This window comes from the organism of the source record quoted next, unplaced genomic scaffold (genome assembly GCF_019419815.1).
Source record: "Pyrus x bretschneideri cultivar Hongxiangsu unplaced genomic scaffold, Pyrus_bretschneideri_v1 Contig4, whole genome shotgun sequence".
Classification (NCBI taxonomy): domain Eukaryota; kingdom Viridiplantae; phylum Streptophyta; class Magnoliopsida; order Rosales; family Rosaceae; genus Pyrus; species Pyrus x bretschneideri.
The window spans coordinates 5,390,304-5,410,000 of NW_025999723.1; the positions used below are offsets into that span (position 1 = coordinate 5,390,304).

General features: G+C 37.5%; 1 long non-coding RNA gene and 2 pseudogenes across 1 annotated transcript; 2 read left to right on the forward strand and 1 right to left on the reverse strand.

The window, feature by feature from the left end:
- Window positions 1-656: 656 nt before the first annotated feature.
- Window positions 657-6,812, forward strand: LOC103942985 (annotated as a pseudogene).
- A 5,946-nt stretch (window positions 6,813-12,758) lies between these two features.
- On the forward strand, window positions 12,759-16,288 carry LOC125468977 (annotated as a pseudogene).
- Window positions 16,289-16,451: 163 nt separating this feature from the next.
- Window positions 16,452-17,344, reverse strand: LOC125468982. Its single transcript, XR_007251323.1, has 2 exons — window positions 17,064-17,344; window positions 16,452-16,770 (listed from the first exon to the last, which is right to left on the reverse strand). It is a non-coding gene; the product is annotated as an uncharacterized LOC125468982 (long non-coding RNA).
- Between the last annotated feature and the right edge of the window lie 2,353 nt (window positions 17,345-19,697).

A 19,697-nucleotide genomic window follows, 5' to 3' on the forward strand; every position in this document is an offset into this window, starting at 1 on the left:
ATCCAAGGAAAAACAAAGCCTAGTGCTAAATAAGAAAAGCTTTGCTAATTAGTTTGTTTTGTGAGCTTTCTTTAAGAGTGTGCTCTATTTTCTTCTTCTTGGGATCATTAGAGTTATCTTGGATACTCTTCTTATTCAACAATCTCCAGGGATGTACTGGTGTGCAGGTGTTCCATCATCTTTTACCATATGGTGCACTTTTACTGAGAATGTAGGGTTTATTGTGATTAATTGTTCAGTTTACATGTTTTTTGTGGTGCACCATATGGTGATGCATAAGCTTGAGAGGTCCCTTGGATTTTGGTAGTTGCAAATTTGCAATGATCAAGAAACATGAGACATGATACTAGAAAATGTGTTTGTAGATTCAAAAGTTGACTGTTGTTAATGTTATTATAGTAGAATTTCATTTGATTTTGATGTTGGGATACGATGGATCATGATCGGGTTATGATTAATGCTAATTAATGATATGAATCAAATGCTTGCAATGTGTAATTATGATTGGATTAAAGGAGCTTGGGCTTTTTCTCTAATGAGAGTTATAAAATAAATTGTAATTTTAGGTACTTCACAAGTCAGAGGCCAAGTCTTAAAATATTTTTCGTAATGTTTTCAGATAAATATTTTCAATTTTTGCAGTGGGATATTGAGATTTGAACCAGTCCTAGGTAAAAAATGTTGATAACGTTGCACCACACTGGAACTTGCATAGTAGTTTAATGTTCAGTTCGTGGAGCGAGTAATTTGTTATTGGTACAATTGGTTTCTCTTTACATGCCTATACTCCCAAGAGATAAATTCAGGCATTGCATGTTCGATTTTAGTTGTTTTTAAAGTTAATCATCCACTGCTTCTTCTTTGATTCATGTTTGTTTCTCACAACCAAAAACCAGAACCTTGCTTCTCCAACTCTCTCTCTCTCTCTCTCTCTCTCTCAGTAGAAGTACATCTACCACCAAGCAGGCTCTTCTAGCTTCAGTCCGGGGGTAAGCTTCTCTCTGTTTATTGGATTCAACCATCGATCTGGTTTTCTGGTGGAAGTTAAGACCCAATCTGAATTGTGTGTTCTGGTCGATCTTGGATAATTCCCTTAGAATTAAGGGAATTAAATTGTCCCAATTATGGGGTTTTTTTTTTATTTTTTATTTTTTGGATGTTAGATTTGTTTGAATGTTATATTTTATTATTGGGTTTTTGGAATTTTAACTAAACTCACGTTATAGATCATGCCATGAGCTCTTTGAGAGGAATTGAAGATTTTGACCTCTCTCGCAACAATTTATCTAGCATAATTCCCAACCACTAGGGGAGTTTCCCCTTCTTGCAAAATTTGAACCTTTCATTTAACGATTTTGAAGGTGCCGTACCAATGCAGGGAGTTCTTAAGAATGCAAGTGTGGTGTCTGTTGTGGGAAACACACGGCTTTGTGGAGGTATACCTCACTTAAGATTGCCTAATGCATCTCCAAGCAATCTAAGCGCGGGTTATCTCCTAAGCTGTAATTATCTCAGTTTCCTGTGGGGTTGTCGGCTTGGTCTTGGTGTTGTTACTTGCACTTCTTTATCGATCAAGAAAGGCTAGAGCGCTTAAGTCAACTTCAGGATCATCAGTGGGGGTTTCACTCTTGAAACTGTCTTATGGAGATCTCCTCAAAGCAACTGATGGGTTTTCTGCTTCGAATATGATTAGTTCTGGAAGTTTTGGGTCCGTGTACAAGGGAGTTCTCAATCAGCATGAAGAAAGAAATGTTGCGGTGAAAGTACTTAATCTTCAAACTTCAAGAGCTTCTAAAAGTTTCATATCTAAATGTGAAGCCTTGAAAAGCATTAGGCATCGATATTTTGTCAAGCTATTGACTGCTTATTCAAGCATTGATTTCCAAGGAAACGATTTCAAAGCCTTGGTGTATGAGTTCATGGTGAATGGAAGCCTAGATGAGTGGCTGCATGTATCAGCTCACGGAGTATATAGGCCAGCCAATCTGCCAAAGAATTTGAATCTCACTAAAAGAGTTAACATTGCCATCGATGTAGCGTGTGCTCTGGATTATTTGCACAACCGCTCCCACATGCCAATAGTTCATTGTGATATAAAGCCCAGCAACATTTTGTTAGATGTTGATTATTGGCACAAACCATGTAGTGTAAAACCAACAATTTAGGTTGGCTACTTTTGTGGTCAAAATTGATGGATGGCATGCTACATGTGGGAAATAAGATGGATGCTCTTATGCCTAATTTGTGGTCAAAGAATGGATGCATTTATGCCTAATTTGTGAATGCACTTAGGCCTAATTCTTTTGACTTGATGAGAGGCCTTGGCCTATATAAGGAGGTGTAGGCATAACTCATATCATCACCAAGTAGGAGATCAAAGGAAGAGAGAAAAATAGCAAGAAGCCATTCGGCATAGAGAAGAATTTTCTCAAGTTGTCTTGCTTTGTATTTTTGGTTTTCTCTTCCTATTGTAAGTGTGTGAGCTTGGGGTTATTTGGGTCTTTGGGAAATTGAGTGATAAACACTATTGTATTGTTCTCATTGATTATAGTGAAATACTCCGTCGTCTCCAAACTGGATGTAGGCTTTGCCGAACCAGTATAAATCTTGGTGTTCTTGTTGGTATTGTTCCATTCATCTTGTGTCAGCTATTGTGGTTTATTTTTCACTCTCACACTTGGTTGACGCTTCCGCACAACATTAGACAGTGACATGACTGCTTGTGTTGGTGATTTCGATTTAGCAAGGTACCTCCGGGGATGCTTCTTGCCCATCTACTTTGCACGAAAGCAGTTCCAATGTCATAAAAGGCACCATAGGCTATACTCCCCCAGGTAAAATTTCTTTTATATATATTTTATTTGTGCTTGCACTATGTTTTTGTATATAGCATGAGTTTTTTGAAGTCACACATAAGAACAAAGCCATGTTTTGGTGCATATAACTTAAGAGTATGGAATGAGAGGCGAGGTGTCAACATATAGCGATGTGTATAGCTATGAAATATTGTTGTTGGAGATGCTAACTGGCAAGAGGCCGACATAGGACATGTTTAACGGTGGTTTGGACCTCCACAATTTTGTTATGATGGCTCTACCAGAACGTGTGTGAGAAATATGTGATCCACTACTTGTTCAAATAGAAGAAAGCAGCAGCAATGCTAATCCCAGAAGTAATAGGGGGAATCATGCCCCAAATGATCGAAGGAAAAGGGTTGTGGAGTGCTTGACTTCCATTGCAAGAGTAGGAGTTGCTTGTTCTGTAGCAATGCCGAGAGAGCGAAAAGACATGAGCAATGTGGTAGCTGAATTGAGTCTAATAAGGGATGTGCTAATTGGAACTAGAATGCCTAGAGAGTATGCATGATGACGATCCAAGTAGTGAGTAATAATACCCTGTTATCGTTAAATAAAATCCCCTGACAGTGCTTGAACTCTGCATAGTGATCTTCTTAATGATGACGAGGTGGATTTTCCCGTTTTGCAATTGCATTTTGTATGTTTTGTAAATGATCTTAATTTGTAAGATCATCTTTATGTTTGCTTGGAAATTTGGAATTTGTCAATCTAAAAGTTTGGTTCATATTCTTATAATTTTTTTTTTTTTAACAAATGATATTATCTACACTAAAGAGGAGAAGTGAGCTTAGCCTTACAATGAGCAAGTAATGTGGTTCAAATTCGTCTTTGGTGAGAATCAAACTTAAAACCTTTCACTTACAAGTGAAGAGGAATAACACTAGACCATAATACCAAGTGGCTCATGTTTATATTATGAAATTTTATGTTTGGAATTTGCAAATTTAAGTTTGGTGTATATGTATATGTATGCAAGCCTTTCCGTACACGGTCCGCAAAAATGGACGTTGAGTGCTCCTCTTGCATTGTTTAATAAATTTACTCAAATTGGCTCTTTTGGTGGTTTTAGTAGCCAAAGTATCAGGAATGGTAGGCAGAGAAATCTTATTTTTGGGAGTTTATTTAGGGCTTGTTTGATATCGTACTTAAATGTTTTCATAATATTAAATTTCTTAAGAACATCTTTTAAGAACAATGTTATTTAAGATTCAAGAACTTATTTGGTAGGAGATTTAAAATTATTTTAAAATTTTAATAAGTAAAAAGAAAAGAAAAAAAAAATACCCTACAACAACTCCCGGTGGATTCGAACATTACTACTAATTTAATTAGATAGATAGAGAGATCCAAAGAGAGGGTCGCAGTCGAGGGTGAGAGAGAAAGAGAAGACAGAGCGTGTAGAGATAAGCGTGAAACTTGGGCGGATTGGGCGTGTTGCATGGTCAAACCAACCCTAACCCAACCTTTACAATTTGGATTGGGTTCAGATTCATACGGGTTTAGTCAGGTTCGGGTTTGAAGTGGGTTCAGATTTATTCCGGTTAGGTTCGGGTTTGCTCAACTTTATCGAGTTTAACCTTGTAACACCTTATTTTGCATAACTATTCAAATTTTGAACCAAAAAACGTAAATATTAATTAAAATTTCACTTACGCATCATCATTTACACAAAAGTTAAAACAAATAACTTGGCGATCTTTCTTCTCTTGAAGTATTATCTGTAGCAAAAAATAATGTGCATGGAGCTATTCCAAATAGCCTCGGACGGTTGAAAACGTGTGTTATTTCTTTCCATGGGTTTAAATTATTTGAATGTTACCATCCCTCCCTCCATACACAACCTCTCTTCAATAGAATACTTCTCTGTCACGGAACTCTTCCTCCTGGCTTGGGCCACACTTTATTTCCAAACAGAGTAAATATTGCTTTCTGTGGAACCAATTCAGTGGACCAATGTCAATTTCAATCTCCTATGCCTCGAGCGTTTATCGACATCAAATCCAACACATTGAGTTTATTGGAAAAGTGCCTAGTTTGGCACGACTGTCGAATCTGGAAGTTGTATTACTTAGTAATAACAATCTTGAACATAATGAGGAAGGTGACTTGGCTTTCCTCTATTCTCTAGTTAATTGTACCAATTTAGAACTTTTATCTCTTGGTTGGAATGCTTTTGGAGGAGTGCTGTGTTGGATAGTGGCCAAATTAGACTAGGAAACAAAACAAAATTGATGAGGGAACATCATGATGAGGATTATGTTTCCTTGTTTTGTGGCTTGTTTTGTTCCTTGTTTTGTGGCTTGTCTTGTTCCTTGTTTTGTGGCTTTTTCAAAGCCATAATTATTTGGCTTTCAGGTGGAAGAAAGGAGGAGAAGAAAATGGGCTGATTTTTATTTAAAGGAGTGAAAAGAGAGCATAAGGAGGAGAACAAAAGAAAAAATTAGAGAGTGAGAGTAAGGAACTCTTGGGGTAGAGTGAGGCTCTTGGGAAAATTCTGTGAGTGGGTGTACAAGGGATATGGGATTGGGTTATGTCGATTTAACTCATGTGTAACTTGTACTGTTTTTCTCATAGTGAAGAGCAATATCTCTCCGAGAACGTAGGCAGGTTTTTGCCGAACCTCGTAAATTTCTCGGTGTCTTTATTTCTTGTATTTTAAACTATTCAACTGTGGGTTTGTATGTTGGTGAGATAATCAGCCAAGACACACCATGCTGCCTGAATCTATCAGCAATCTCTCAACCCGGCTCAGAGTCATGCTATTTGGAGGGAACCAGATACGCGGAAGCATTCCCTGCATCCATGACGGAGTCCTCCAGCAAAACTACTCATAATCTTTAAGTTTTCTCAGGTTTCGAAGTCATTTCCAGAAATTTTTTGGAGGTTTAAAGATTCAGGAATTGCACGAGTTTCAGGACTCTGTCTCTGGGAGGTAAGTTATTGGATGGGACGATTCATGAATCCTTGAGTTCTTCGAGAGGGATTGAATATTTCGATCTTTCTCATAGCAACCTTTCCGGCAGAATTCCAAACTATTTGGAGTGTTTCAAGTTGCAGAATTTGAACCTCTCATTTAACAATTTTGAAGGCGCAGTAGCAATGCAAGGAATTTTAGAAAACACAAATGCAATTTCTACCATGGGAAACACACGGCTTTATGGCGGTACACCTAATTTAAGATTGCCCTTATGGGCTTCTGGAAAACACAAATGCAATTCTCTTGGACGATGGTCTGACTACCTGTTTTGGTGAGTTCGGTTTAGCAAGGTAATTGTCAGATGCTTCTTCCATACTTCCTTCACCTGAAAGCTCTTCAAACGGAATAAAAGGTTTCATTATTTTTTTGACGTTACACTTAAAAGAACACGGCTTTTCTTTTTTGTGCAAATAAATTATAGAGTATGGAACGGGAAGTGATGTGTCAGCTTATGGTGATGTCTATAGCTATGGAATTCTGCTATTTGAGATGCTAACTGGCAAGAGGCTAATAGATGACATGTTTAAAGATGGTATGAACCTACACAACTTTATCATGATAGCTTTGCCCAAGTGCGTGGCGGAAGTATGTGATCCACGGCTTCTTCAAAGAGAAGAAAGTAACACTAGTACTAATGCCACAGACAAAGCGGGATATCGTGCCCTAGATGATGAAAGACAAAGAGTTGAGGTATGATTGATTTGCGCTGCAAGAATAGGAGTTGCTTGTTCTGCAGTAATGCCAAGCGAGCGAATGGACATGAGCAATGTCGTAGCTGAATTATGTTAAATACGGGATGTGCTGACTGGAAGCAGGATGCCTAGAGACCGGTCAAGACCTAATACTGTGGAGAATGTGCAATTTTGTTCTCTGCTTTTAGATGTGTATGGATTTAGAATTTTATGGGTGAAATGCGTCTGCGCATTGGGTCTAAATTGCAGGTGAGGAAAACACAGAGAGCCAGCAAAGCTTCGTAGTGAGGAGGCATGTGTTTCCTGTGATGGTAAGTCTATTCCTTCATTTGGGTGAAAGCATCTTCACTTTCTTGGACCAAGCATGAATTCCTAAGTACTGTATCACCACAAACTGAGCAAGCAGAAAAATCATTCCAAAAAGTTCTCTAAAGATGGTTACAGTGGAGACCAATATTCAGAATAAAATGGACAAGTCTTTACAAGCTAAGCCCTACGGATCAAGATCCTCGTCGGATCCCTTTTGTGGGGATACTGGGATCAAGTAATCATGTCCGTTCATCGTATATTGTGTGGTCATAAATCATTTAAAATTTAAAATTAAATATAAATAATACCTAACGAAAATTAACCTCACGATATACGATGAACGGACATAATTGCTTGATCCTCGGGATCCCTACAAAAGGAATCCAGTGAGAATCCTGATCCAATCCCTACCGGTAATAGAAACCACATCCTTGTCACTCTGCTTGCCTTTTAACATAGAGAGAAATTGTATATATACTAAAACTCAGTTCACCAGCTCTCCTAAGCACAATGAATTGGCGGAAATACCCTTAATTTTACTGTACACCAATTATTATTTTCCTCACTTGCACGGTTAAAGGACGAAAAAGGCCATGGAAACGTGTTGGTTCTCTAGGTATGCTTCCTGCTCTTCAACTCTTTCAATCGGAGTCATTGAACGAAAAAACATCGCCTAGCTTCTCCACCACTTCACCCGACCACCGCCACTGCCGCTTCATCTAAATCTAACATGCGTGAATCTTCCCGCACCACTGGACTCACCACCGAACTCTGGGAAGTTTCCAAAACCTCGCTTACCTTCAGGTAAGCGAATTTGGTTTTCTGATTATGTTGGAGTTGAAATATGTTTGATTTCCACACCGCTGCTACCGCCAGTTGGAGAGTAGCTTTCAAATCCTAGTTAACAGCAACAGATCATGTCATCTATTTCCTCCCTGTGTCAACTGTCAACGGTAAGAAAAGTTTCAAAGAAAGCAGCACTGAGATTCGAAGTTCGAATAAAAATAAATAAATAAAAACATAATTGAGTTCTTATTCTTGGAAGTCTAATGCATCATTTATTTTTTTCCCATTGGCCATGTTGTTGAGAGGTTAACTAATTGTCATGGTGTTGAGAAGTCCAGTAATTGACCCGGTGGCCGGGACTGAGTCGTCTTCGGGCTGAGTGAACGAGGCCATGATCAAGTCAAGTGCACTGATGAGCGAAATGCTCCCAAAGGCGAAACTCGAGCGGAAAAATACCCGCACGCTTTATGTTTGGGCTAGGCCGACTCACTGGGCCTTCATTTGGTGCCTGACAATATCCGGTCCAATGTTTTAATTTGGATGATTTTGTGATTTTGGGTTCGTAAGTTTAATTGACTTCCCTCAAACCCGATTCTGCTCCTCGATTCGGTACGTAGAAGATATGACTATATGAGGTTCTCAAGGTTCGATGTTTCCTCCTCAACTTCTTCCTTCCTGCTCGATTTGGATTGGAACGAAAAAGCTCCAACATGGGATCAATTTCTTCCCCCCTCACTGATTATTTATTTCGGTATTGCATTCATATTTGTTTTTTCATTCTTATTAATTTTGGTTATGTGATTAGTGATTTTTGTTCTTCATTTTATTTTGGGTTTTTCTTTCTGTTGTTTTTAGGTTTTTTTGCTCTGCAAATTTCGATCAAATTGCCTGCATTTGAATTATTTTGTAATTATCGTAATTTATAAGGGGTGCAATTGGCCTTTCCATTCTCCAAAATCTTTGTTAGGGATTACATTTTGCTTACATTTTGTGAGATTTAAAAAGATTGGGACTTTTTCTGATTTTAAATTATTTACACAGTTCCAAAGCACTGTATGTTCAACAGTGGAATTTTGATTCAGATTGTAGTAATTTCCGTACAAGTTTAAACTTTTGTGTGGAATTGGTGCGACTTTTGGGGTTTGTGCGATGTTATTTTGATTAGTTGTTGGCTAAAATTTGGTTCTTTTTCAATCAATGGAAAATGTGACTTTCACAAGCTCCAAGCCTCTGTCAATTATAGAGATCTCAACATGTATCTAAAATTTGCTTAAGACACTGGTGGAAAAATTTATTTAACTTTTTACGTTCATATGCATAGGCTCGACTTCTAAAAACGTATCCTGCAAAGCTATGCTTCACAAGTTTACAATGCCTGTCAAGTGCAGCACATACATTTGTGTTGTATAATTGTATTCGATAAGGATAATACTATCACTGCACCTTATTCCTTGAAACCTTGGCCTTCTTGAGTCTTCGTCGGAGCATTGCAAATCAGTTTTCCGACTCGATATCATGGTGTTCAGTAATTCGGCTGGTAATTTTTGGCATAATCCATTTGAAAAATTTAGAGTCTGTTTGGTATCATATTTGAAAATTTTTATCATTTCTCAAAATATTTCTTAAGAACATTTCTTGAAAACAATTTTCTTTAAGATTCAAAAACTTAATTGGTTTGCGATTTAAAATTTTTAAATCTTACAACTTAAACTAGATAAAGAGATCTAAAAAGAGGGGGTCACATGATAGGTAGAAAGAGGAGAGAGGAGAAAAGAAAGTAAGAGATGATTGAAGAAAAGAGAAAGAATAGAGAGGATCGGACGAGATAGAGAGAAATAGTGAGTGAGAAATAACCGAAAGAATGAAGAGAACGGATTGAAAGAGTGACTAAAATGGTGGGGATCCTCATGACCACACAACACGAGCCATTAGATTTTGTTCCAATGGCTACAAATAGGGGGATCATTCTAAAAGTTATAATAATTGTAGTCGTTGAATCAAAAACTAACGACCCGTATTATGTGGTCATGAGGATCCCCACCATTTGCTCAGGACAGAATCCAATTCCATATTTATTTGTCAAAGTAATGATTTTGGTTTCATGGTGAGGGCTTTATGAGTGTGATCATGATCCGTCAAAAGGTAGGGAGCTTCAAGTGGCAATTAGAATTCAAGTAATAATACATAGTAAGTGTTTGATTTTTGTTTTTTGTTTTTTTATTTGTGCAGCAAAGTTTTTGAATTTCTCATTTTTCAGACAAATTCCATTTGAAAGGAATAGGTTGGTTAGGGCATATTTGATACTCTACTTAAATCCAACTTTTTAAACTCAAAAACAATTTTTAAGTTTTAAACCTTAAAAACTTATTTGGTAGGACTATTTTCAAAAATTAAACTCAAGACTAACTCAAAAATATAGTCTATTCTCTAAAAACATAAAAATGAGTTTTTAAACTTAAACTCACTTATTTATTTTCTCCCTCATCCTCTCTTACTCCAAATCTATCTCTCTCTTTTCTTCTTTCTCTCTCTTTTTTTTTTTTACCTTTTTCGTCTCTCTTCCAATCCATTTTCTTCGTTCTCTCTGTTCTTTCTCTCACTCCTCTTCTTCTCTATCTCGTCCGATCCTCTCTCTTCTTTCTATTTCCTTCAATCATTTCTTACTTTCTTTCCTCCTCTCTCCTCTTTCTCCCTCTCTTACGATCCCTTCTTTTTGGATCTTTTTGTCTAGTTTAAATCGTAACATTTAAAATTTTTAAATTGCAAACCAATCAAGTTTTTAAGTCTTACAGAAAATTGTTTTCAAGAAATATTCTTAAGAAATGTTTTGAGAAATGATAAAAAAAATTTCAAATAGGATACCAAACATGCCCTTAAATACCTTTTGTTTTGATTGGTTTGTTGGATGTCAGCATGTGGGACACTTGAGTTTGAGCACCTTTGTCTGTTCCGATATGATAATGCGCTGTTAATTTAGGCTATAATGATGAATCTTTGTGTTTAAGATTTTTTCTTACAACAGATGTGTGAGGCATTAGCTATGATTTAATCAGGGCAATTACGAAATATCAAAAAGTATCCTCTCCGTTAAGGATAGCACACTCCTACGGGAACTAGACATCCCAATATTTTGCAATCTGATTACAAATTATCTATCAAAACTACATACCGCTATCAATTATATGATGTTTTTAGAATTTTAGTGGCTTTGTTCTATTTTATACTAGTATTTGCCTACACACTTTATGTGTATGAACACATTTTTTTAGAAAATGAGAAGGGGAGAGGGGGGAGTGAGAACATGGGAGGAGTGGGAGGTTATTGTTTTTTTTTCTTTTTTTAATATTGGAGGTATTTCAATAAAAACAATAAAATTTGGACATGTGAAATTACATTATTGCCCATCATTTTTTTGTGTGATAAAAGACTAAGTAGTATTTTCATTCTCTTTTGGTTGATAAAGAGGGTTTCATTAATTAATAGAGATATTGATATACAACGTTAAAATCTCAATCATGGTTCACTAAAAAGTATTAGACATGTTATGAATAGAAAACGTATTCTAACATGGATTTATTTTTACATTATCTACATAAAAGTTCTCTAAAGATGGTTATAGTGGAGACCAATATTCAGAAAATAGTGAACAAGTCTTTACAAGTTAATCGTACCGGTAATAGAAACCACATCCTTTGTCTCTCTGCTTACATGCTTTTTAACATAGAAGGAAATTTAATCTGTGTTTTAGAATTATTGGTCTTCTTGATGTTCAACTGTAGGGAAATGGTTCTTGAAATTGTATTTCAAAATTAGTGATCTTGATTCGGAACAAAAGGACTAATTTTCTTCCTACATTCCACATGTATGTAAATAGTATCGCTATTATATATATGTGTGTAAATCTTAAATGTTTTATACAGTTTTGAAACTCACAGCATAAGAGACCTCTGTTTTCTATATTGATATTGTTTGCTCCCTAAATTTGCCATGAGCCTTACGGGCATGCCGGGAATTTACTCAAACATGAAATTGACGGGTGTGAGCGTGCCACTACTAGATGCCGCTAGTAGACGAATTTTGAATGATTGAGATTACACCTGAGTTTGACTTCAAACCAAGACATTCTGCCATTGAGTGAGAGTGGCTCAAATCAAGGTTCTTTCTTTACCTTAAAGATAAGGACTTTACTTATATGGAGAAATGTAACAACAACTAAATGACAAGGTTGCTGGAAATGTAAATGACAGAGGAAAGTAAATGATTGGAAATGAGTTATACATAAACTAAAAAGGAGATCGATACTACTAGGTGAGTAGCAGAGCTAATAAACTAGACAAAAGATAGCTTTTCTAAGAAATCTATTACTAAAAAAACTAGAATCTGGGCTGATTACAACTTTTGGATGCAAATCTGGGTTGAGAGCAGAGTTTGTATGTTTGATTGGTAGAGTGTCCTTGTGTCTCTACTCCTTTATATAGAAATCTGAAAGAGCCCCCTTGCTGAGAACACCAATCCAGCCCAAATGCATTCCATTTGCCAGCTTGCATGTGAAATAATATTAAAAAGACTAACTTGCATTTCCACCATGTTTCTAGCACATGTCTCTACCACTTGCAATAAACTAATAATTAAACAAAAACAAGGTGGCTTGTTTCCTCCATATGTCCACTTCCATGTCTACATATTATTTTCCTATCCAAAAGCAAGCATTTGTTTTGATTAAACAAAGCTCTCGGCAAACCTCCACCACTCAAACAAAAGGGAAACGGAATATTATAACGTCAAATTACCTCACTTACAGCCAAATATCTTTCCAAGTTAACCTTCTTGTACAATGATTCTCCAAATACCATATTTAGCCCGAATGCCCTAAATGAGTAAAAATAAGTACATTTTAGGTGTAAACAAATATATTTCCTAAATATTTTTAAAGACCCGCGGCAGCGCCGGGGCACTTTTTTTAGTCTTACACGCTTATGGGCACTTTTTCTAATCTTACCTACTTTGCATGAACCTTCCAATACGGTTGAAATCTAGCTAGGGGGTCTCTACCTACTTTGCATGAACCTTCCAATACGGTAGAAACTAGCATTTTTGAATTAAGAATTATTGCGAGTGCAAAAGCTATGTGTTATGTTCCCCAACCCGTCAACCACGGCATGCACGCAGAAACCAGCCGTGCAACCCAATTTGGATGCTAAAACTGACTCCTTTCTTTGCGTCAACGTACGATTACCTAAGGTTAAATATCCAGAGCTTCATTTTGCAGCCTAGCTAAAATGGAGTTCTCAAGTATTCATTTTAGCATTTGGTTTCTTCTCCTTCTTTTTAGCTCTGCCTCCTCCTCGCGTTTAGCGGGAAATGAGGTGGATAGGCTTTCCTTGCTTGCCTTCAAAGCTCAAATCGTGACCGATACCCTGGGCATCCTTGGCTCTTGGAACGAATCCCTCCACTTCTGTCATTGGCCAGGCATCACTTGTGGCCGCAGACACCAGAGGGTTACAGTGCTCGACCTCCGATCAAGCGGGCTGGCCGGCCACCTATCTCCCCATGTTGGAAACTTGAGCTTTCTGAGGGCTTTATACCTCCAGAACAATAGTTTCAGCCACCATCCCAACAGAAATTGGTCGTTTGTTCCGCTTGGAAAGACTATTCCTTGGTAACAACTCCTTCAGTGGTCATATTCCATTCAACTTATCACGTTGCTCTAACCTCCAATACCTTTACTTATATGGCAACACTCTTAGTGGCGAACTTCCAACTGAAATTGCCTCATTGTCCAAGCTTCAGGTACTTGATTTTGGCAAGAACAATTTTTCTGGGATAATCCCACCTTCTTTTGGGAATCTTTCTTCTCCTTGGTGGCTATCTGTATCTGGAAATAATCTGCATGGAGGTATTCCAAATAGCCTTGGCCAGTTGACAAGCTTAATGCATTTTTCATTGTCTTCAAATTATTTGAATGGTACCATCCCTCCCTCCATATGTATCAAAACAACCTTCATGGAACTCTTCCTCCTGGCTTGGGCCACACTATATTTCCAAACCTCGAAACCTTTATTTTCCATACCAACCAATTCACTGGACCAATACCAGCTTCAATCTCCAATGCCTCAAACCTTTCACTATTTTCTATCTTAGGCAATAAGTTTACTGGGAAAGTGCCTAGTTTGGCACGCCTGTCAAATTTGAATTGGCTTCAACTTCATGAGAACAATCTTGGAAATAATGAGGAAGGTGACTTGGATTTCGTATCTTCTCTAGTTAATTGCACGAATTTAGAATCTTTATCTTTCGGCCTCAATAATTTTGGAGGAGTGTTGCCTGAATCTGTCAGCAATCTCTCAACAAAGCTCAGGGAAATAGGATTTCAGTTCAACCAGATACGCGGAAACATTCCCATCGAGGTTGGAAATCTTATCAACGTGGAGAGACTAGCCTTTTCTGAAAATTTATTGGCAGGCACCATACCGAATTCAATAGGTAAACAGAATAAGCTTTATGGCCTATATCTAAATTCGAATGAATTGTCAGGTAATGTTCCATCATCTCTAGGAAATCTCACTTCATTAAGCTCATTGTTTCTCTACTCAAACAAGTTAAATGGCAGCATACCACAAAGTCTTGGAGACTGCAGGTCTATGTTAAAATTGGTTCTTTCCCACAACAATCTTAGCGGTCCAATTCCAAAACAAGTCATCGGTCTATCATTGCCATTTAAAATGGATCTATCCAGCAATCAACTTACTGGATCCATCCCCATGGAAGTAGGTAACTTACAGCATCTTGTTTTCTTGGATGTTTCTGAAAACAAGTTATCTGGTGAGATTCCACAAAGCTTAGGGAGTTGCACAAGTTTGACGATTCTATCTCTAAGTGGGAACTCATTGCAGGGGACAATTCCTAAATCCTTGACCTCATTGAGAGGAATTGAAGATTTTGACCTCTCTCGCAACAACTTGTCTGGCATAATTCCCAACTACTTGGGGAGTTTCCCCTTCTTGCAGAATTTGAACCTTTCATTTAACGATTTTGAAGGTGCAGTACCAATCCAAGGAGTTTTTAAGAACGCAAGTGCTGTATCTGTTGTGGGAAACACACGGCTTTGTGGAGGTATACCTCACTTAAGATTGCCTAAATGCATCTCCACGCAATCCAAGCGAGGGTTATCTCCTAAGCTGAACTTAATTATCTCAGTTTCCTGTGGGGTTGTCGGCTTGGTCTTGGTGTTGTTACTTGCGCTTCTTTATCGATCAAGAAAGGCTAGAGTGCTTAAGTCAACTTCAGCATCATCACTGGGGGTTTCACTCTTGAAACTGTCCTATGGAGATCTCCTCAAAGCAACTGATGGTTTCTCTGCTTCGAATTTGATTGGTGCTGGAAGTTTCGGGTCTGTGTACAAGGGAGTTCTCAATCAACATGAAGAAAGAAATGTTGCGGTGAAAGTACTCAATCTTCAAACTTCAAGAGCTTCTAAAAGTTTCATGTCTGAATGTGAAGCCTTGAAAAGCATTAGGCATCGAAATCTTGTAAAGCTACTGACTGCTTGTTCAAGCATTGATTTTCAAGGAAACGATTTCAAAGCCCTGGTGTATGAGTTCATGGTGAATGGAAGCCTAGATGAGTGGCTGCACATATCAGCTCAAGGAGTAGATAGGCCAGCCAATCTGCCAAAGAATCTGAATCTCACTCAAAGAGTTAACATTGCCATCGATGTAGCATGTGCTCTGGATTATTTGCACAACCGCTGCCACATGGCAATAGTTCATTGTGATATAAAGCCCAGCAACATTTTGTTAGACAGTGACATGACTGCTTGTGTTGGTGATTTCGGTTTAGCAAGGTACCTCCGGGATGCTTCTTGCCTATCTCCTTTGCACGATAGCAGTTCCAATGTCATAAAAGGCACCATAGGCTATACTCCACCCGGTAAATTTTCCTTTGTATATATTTTATTTGTGCTTGCAGTATGGTTTTGTATATAGCATGAGTTTTTTAAAGTCACACATAAGAACAAAGCTATGTTTTTGTGCATGTAACTTAAAGAGTATGGAATGGGAGGCGAGGTGTCAACATATGGCGACGTGTATAGCTACGGTATATTGTTGTTAGAGATGTTAACTGGCAAGAGGCCGATAGATGATATGTTTAAAGGTGGTATGGACCTGCATAATTTTGTTATGATGGCTCTACCAGAACGTGTGGGAGAAATATGTGATCCACTACTTGTTCAAATAGAAGAAAGCAGCAGCAGTACTAATCCCAGAAGTAATAGGGGGAATCATGCCCTAAATGATCAAAGAAAAAGGGTTGTGGAGTGCTTGACTTCCATTGCAAGAGTAGGAGTTGCTTGTTCTGTGGCGATGCCGAAAGAGAGAAAAGACATGAGCAATGTGGTAGCTGAATTGAGTCTTATAAGGGATGTGCTAACTGGAACTAGGATGCCTAGAGAGTATCCGTGATGACGATCCAAGTAGTGAGTAATAATACCCTGTTATCGTTAAATAAAATCCCATGACAGTGCTTGAACTTTGCATGGTGATCTTCTGAATGATGATGAGGTGGATTTTCTTGTTTTACAATTTCATTTTGTATGTTTTGTAAATGATCTTAATTTGTAAAATCATCTTTATGTATGCTTGGAAATTTGGAATTTGTCAATTTAAGTTTGGTTCTTGTTCTTATTAATTATGTGATTTTAATTGGGTTTTTCCCACAAATGGTCCATGAGATTGATCAAATTCATCATGTTGGTTCCTCATTTTCAAAATCAATCAATATCATCCCTGACAATTACTATCTCACATCAATTTGATCATTCCGTTAATATGCAAAAGATGCGCAATTCTCGTCGATATTTATGTTTTCATGTCAAGGCAGCATATGAGAACTGATAGCATTAAACATTGCTCACTCCGTATCTAATGAAAAATAGTTTTGCTCCTAACATTGAACTCCACCGATGATTGGTTTATGAGTTTCAGCCAATTCCTCTCTCACCCTGCGGAAATCCTCCTTATGACAAAAACACAACCCGATTGAAACAATAATCTTAACCGTGACGACAAATTTGCAAGGATTTATATCAGTGATGTCAGGACTATTGTTTTCATACCTGTGCAGTCAGGAGAGATTCTTTGGCAATCACCTGCAACGGTACACAAACACCATCAAATTTTCAAAATCGGAAAAATTACCAAAAATAAAATAAAATACCCTAATAATTACATTTTTTTTTCTTCTAATGCTATGGTTCGGTTCAATTGAGAAAGGGGTATGAAAAAAAAAATCAAGAAATCAAGAAAAGAATAGCGAAAAGGGATATTTGTAAAGAAATTTTTGGAAAACATCGCGGATGGAATGGTGGTGCCGTGGAAAAATTTGCTGACTCCGATTAGCTCACAATCTAAGATAATTCGAGGTGTACAGGAAAAATATTACCTTCTCCGGACCCAAAAAAGGTCGGAAAGGCCTGAAATTGGCCGGAAAAATAAACACCGCAAGCTGGGCTTATGGAACTCTTCGGTCGAGGGTAGATTCGAGCATGCAAAGGTCGAATGTTGTTGTTGTTGGCACTCTCTTGAGTCGAATTGTTGTGGTTGCAGTGCCAGCCGCCAGAAAACGTCGATTTTGCGTTTCTCGTTCGAACGATAAGTCGGAGTCGGTGAGGAGCGAGAAGGGGTAGAGAGAAGAGAAAAGAACAAAAAAATAAGAGAGTATTATTGGGAAGTTTGGAGTGTTAATAACAATTCTTAAAAATAAAAATAAAAGTACATATATTTTCTCCGACAGTGGCAGAGAAATAATAAATGAAATTTAACGGGAGCAAAACGGGAAACGAGGTTTGTGAACAATGAATCACCTAATTTTAAGTTGTAGTATATATCAAATTAAATTTGGTTGTGACTTCTTGATTTTTATTATCGTTAGAATTTATACTATTTTTGTACTTTCTTAAATTGCTCCAACTCTTCCTTTTATAAAGTATTCAATTGTTTCTTTCAAATTATCTAATGTTAACAATAATCAGTTGTGTCTTTCAGTTACTGCAATCATCATTATACATAAATTCTGTCTTGTAAGTTGCAAATAATACATAATTTAGTTGCGTCACCGGTTCAATAAATGTTTGTATGTCACTAATTAAAAATTATTCCAATCATTCTATAATTGTGCATCATGTAACGTCACCCAATCCCATAAGAGACACTAAAGATCATTCATGTTCTTTTTGAGTCTTTGTGTCAAATTAATTACCAAACGCACTTAATATCAAGAGCTATAATGATTGCATGCGTATATATGCATGGTTAGGGAATCCTGTTGTTGGAGATGCTTACTGGAAAGTGGCCTACAGATGAAATGTTCAAAGATGGTTTGAACGTGCACAAGTTCGTTTGGATAGCTTTGCCTGAGCTTGTTGAAGAAAAATGTGATCCCGTGCTTCTTCAAGTAAACGAAAGCAACACACATAGTAGTTGAAAATAAAGGGTTTATGACAAGTATAAAAATTCTCTACAATCTCACAATTCTCAAATAAGAACTTCAATACTTTATTCTTCTCCATAAGTAGGTTTTTATAAGATTACATAGGAGCAATAAACGAAATAAATCTAAACAATCCTTTGTTAACAAGACAAGGCTAGACCAAATCAAATCATATCAAAACCCTAATTAAATCATATAAAATCACTAATTAAATCAAATCCTAAAATACTTTCCTTTTTATTTTCCAACAATAGTAATACCGCAAACAATAGGAATCAGGTCCAAGATGATCAAGGGCATCTTCTGCAGATTTGCCGAGAGAGCGGATGGATATTGGACATGTTGAAGGACTATGCCTAGTAAGGGTTGTACTAACTGGAACCTGGATTCCTAGAATTAATATGATCACGGCCTAAGCAGCACGCGATCCAACTGAGTTTGTTCGAGTACTGAGTTTCTCATTAGTATGAATGAGCATAATTTATGGTCTTATTCTTGGCAGTTTGCTGCCTAATTTCTTTATGCGCTTCAGGCATGGTGTGAAGAAATCAAGTAATTGTTGAACAACCCGAAGCCCTTGGTCGTGATGTTTATCGAAGTTAGATATTGTCCTACCAACTCGTAACCTGCATTTTCATACTTCCCTCTTGCCTTGCATAATTTAATCACCAGAATTCCTACTTCTGTTCACTGAATGCTGGATATTCATGGCCCAATCGTATCTTCATTTCGATCTCTATGACAAGAAAAAGAAGAACCACATGTGGAGATAATCCCATTTCAGCAAGAACAAAGAAAACCACCGCTAGCAAAACTGACAACTCGGAAGCTGAGAAGGATTAAGCAAATAAACATCAGCCGCGCGAGGAGAAGAAAAGCTAATCGTTGAATTGAATTGGACATGTTTTGCATTATTAGTGGTAGGGGACAGAAATAGGGTTCAGCCAAAAGCTACGTTTTGCATTATCATACCTTTCCAATGAAAAGGGTTCAGTTCAAGCAACATGTGACATTTTCTTCACAGCAACACTCAAGAGTTATGTGCCAAACCCAAGGGTCTGTACCATTTCACGGATCCAGATCCTCTCCGAATCTCTCTCTCCAGATTCTTTCCAAAACTACAATCCGGGCTGTTAATGCAGATCATGTGGCCAGCAATCAGTCTTAATTTTTTTTTAATTTTCTTACCCAAACTAATTCACCTCTCCCCTGCGGGACGGCCAAGATTATAATATCATTAAGAGAGAGGATCTGATCATAATTTCCATTCAAATTAATTTAATACTCTAATAGATTATGATATATAAAAATTAGCATGAGTCATAAAGTGAAGGCAACGACAGTGAGATCCACGAAATTTCCAAAGACTTTGAGCAACGGATTTGGACGCCAAAGTTTACTCCTGCTCTTAACTTTGAACTTTCTAAGTCTTTGCGTCAACTTACGATGTCTTTCCTCAATACCTACATTTGCTTCAAGTTTTAGTTTTGTTTCTGTTCATGCATATGCACTTCTGCTTCAAAACTCGAGCTTTTTTTTGGCGGCCGCAATGGAGTTCCCAGGTATCTTCCTAACTACTTGGTTTGT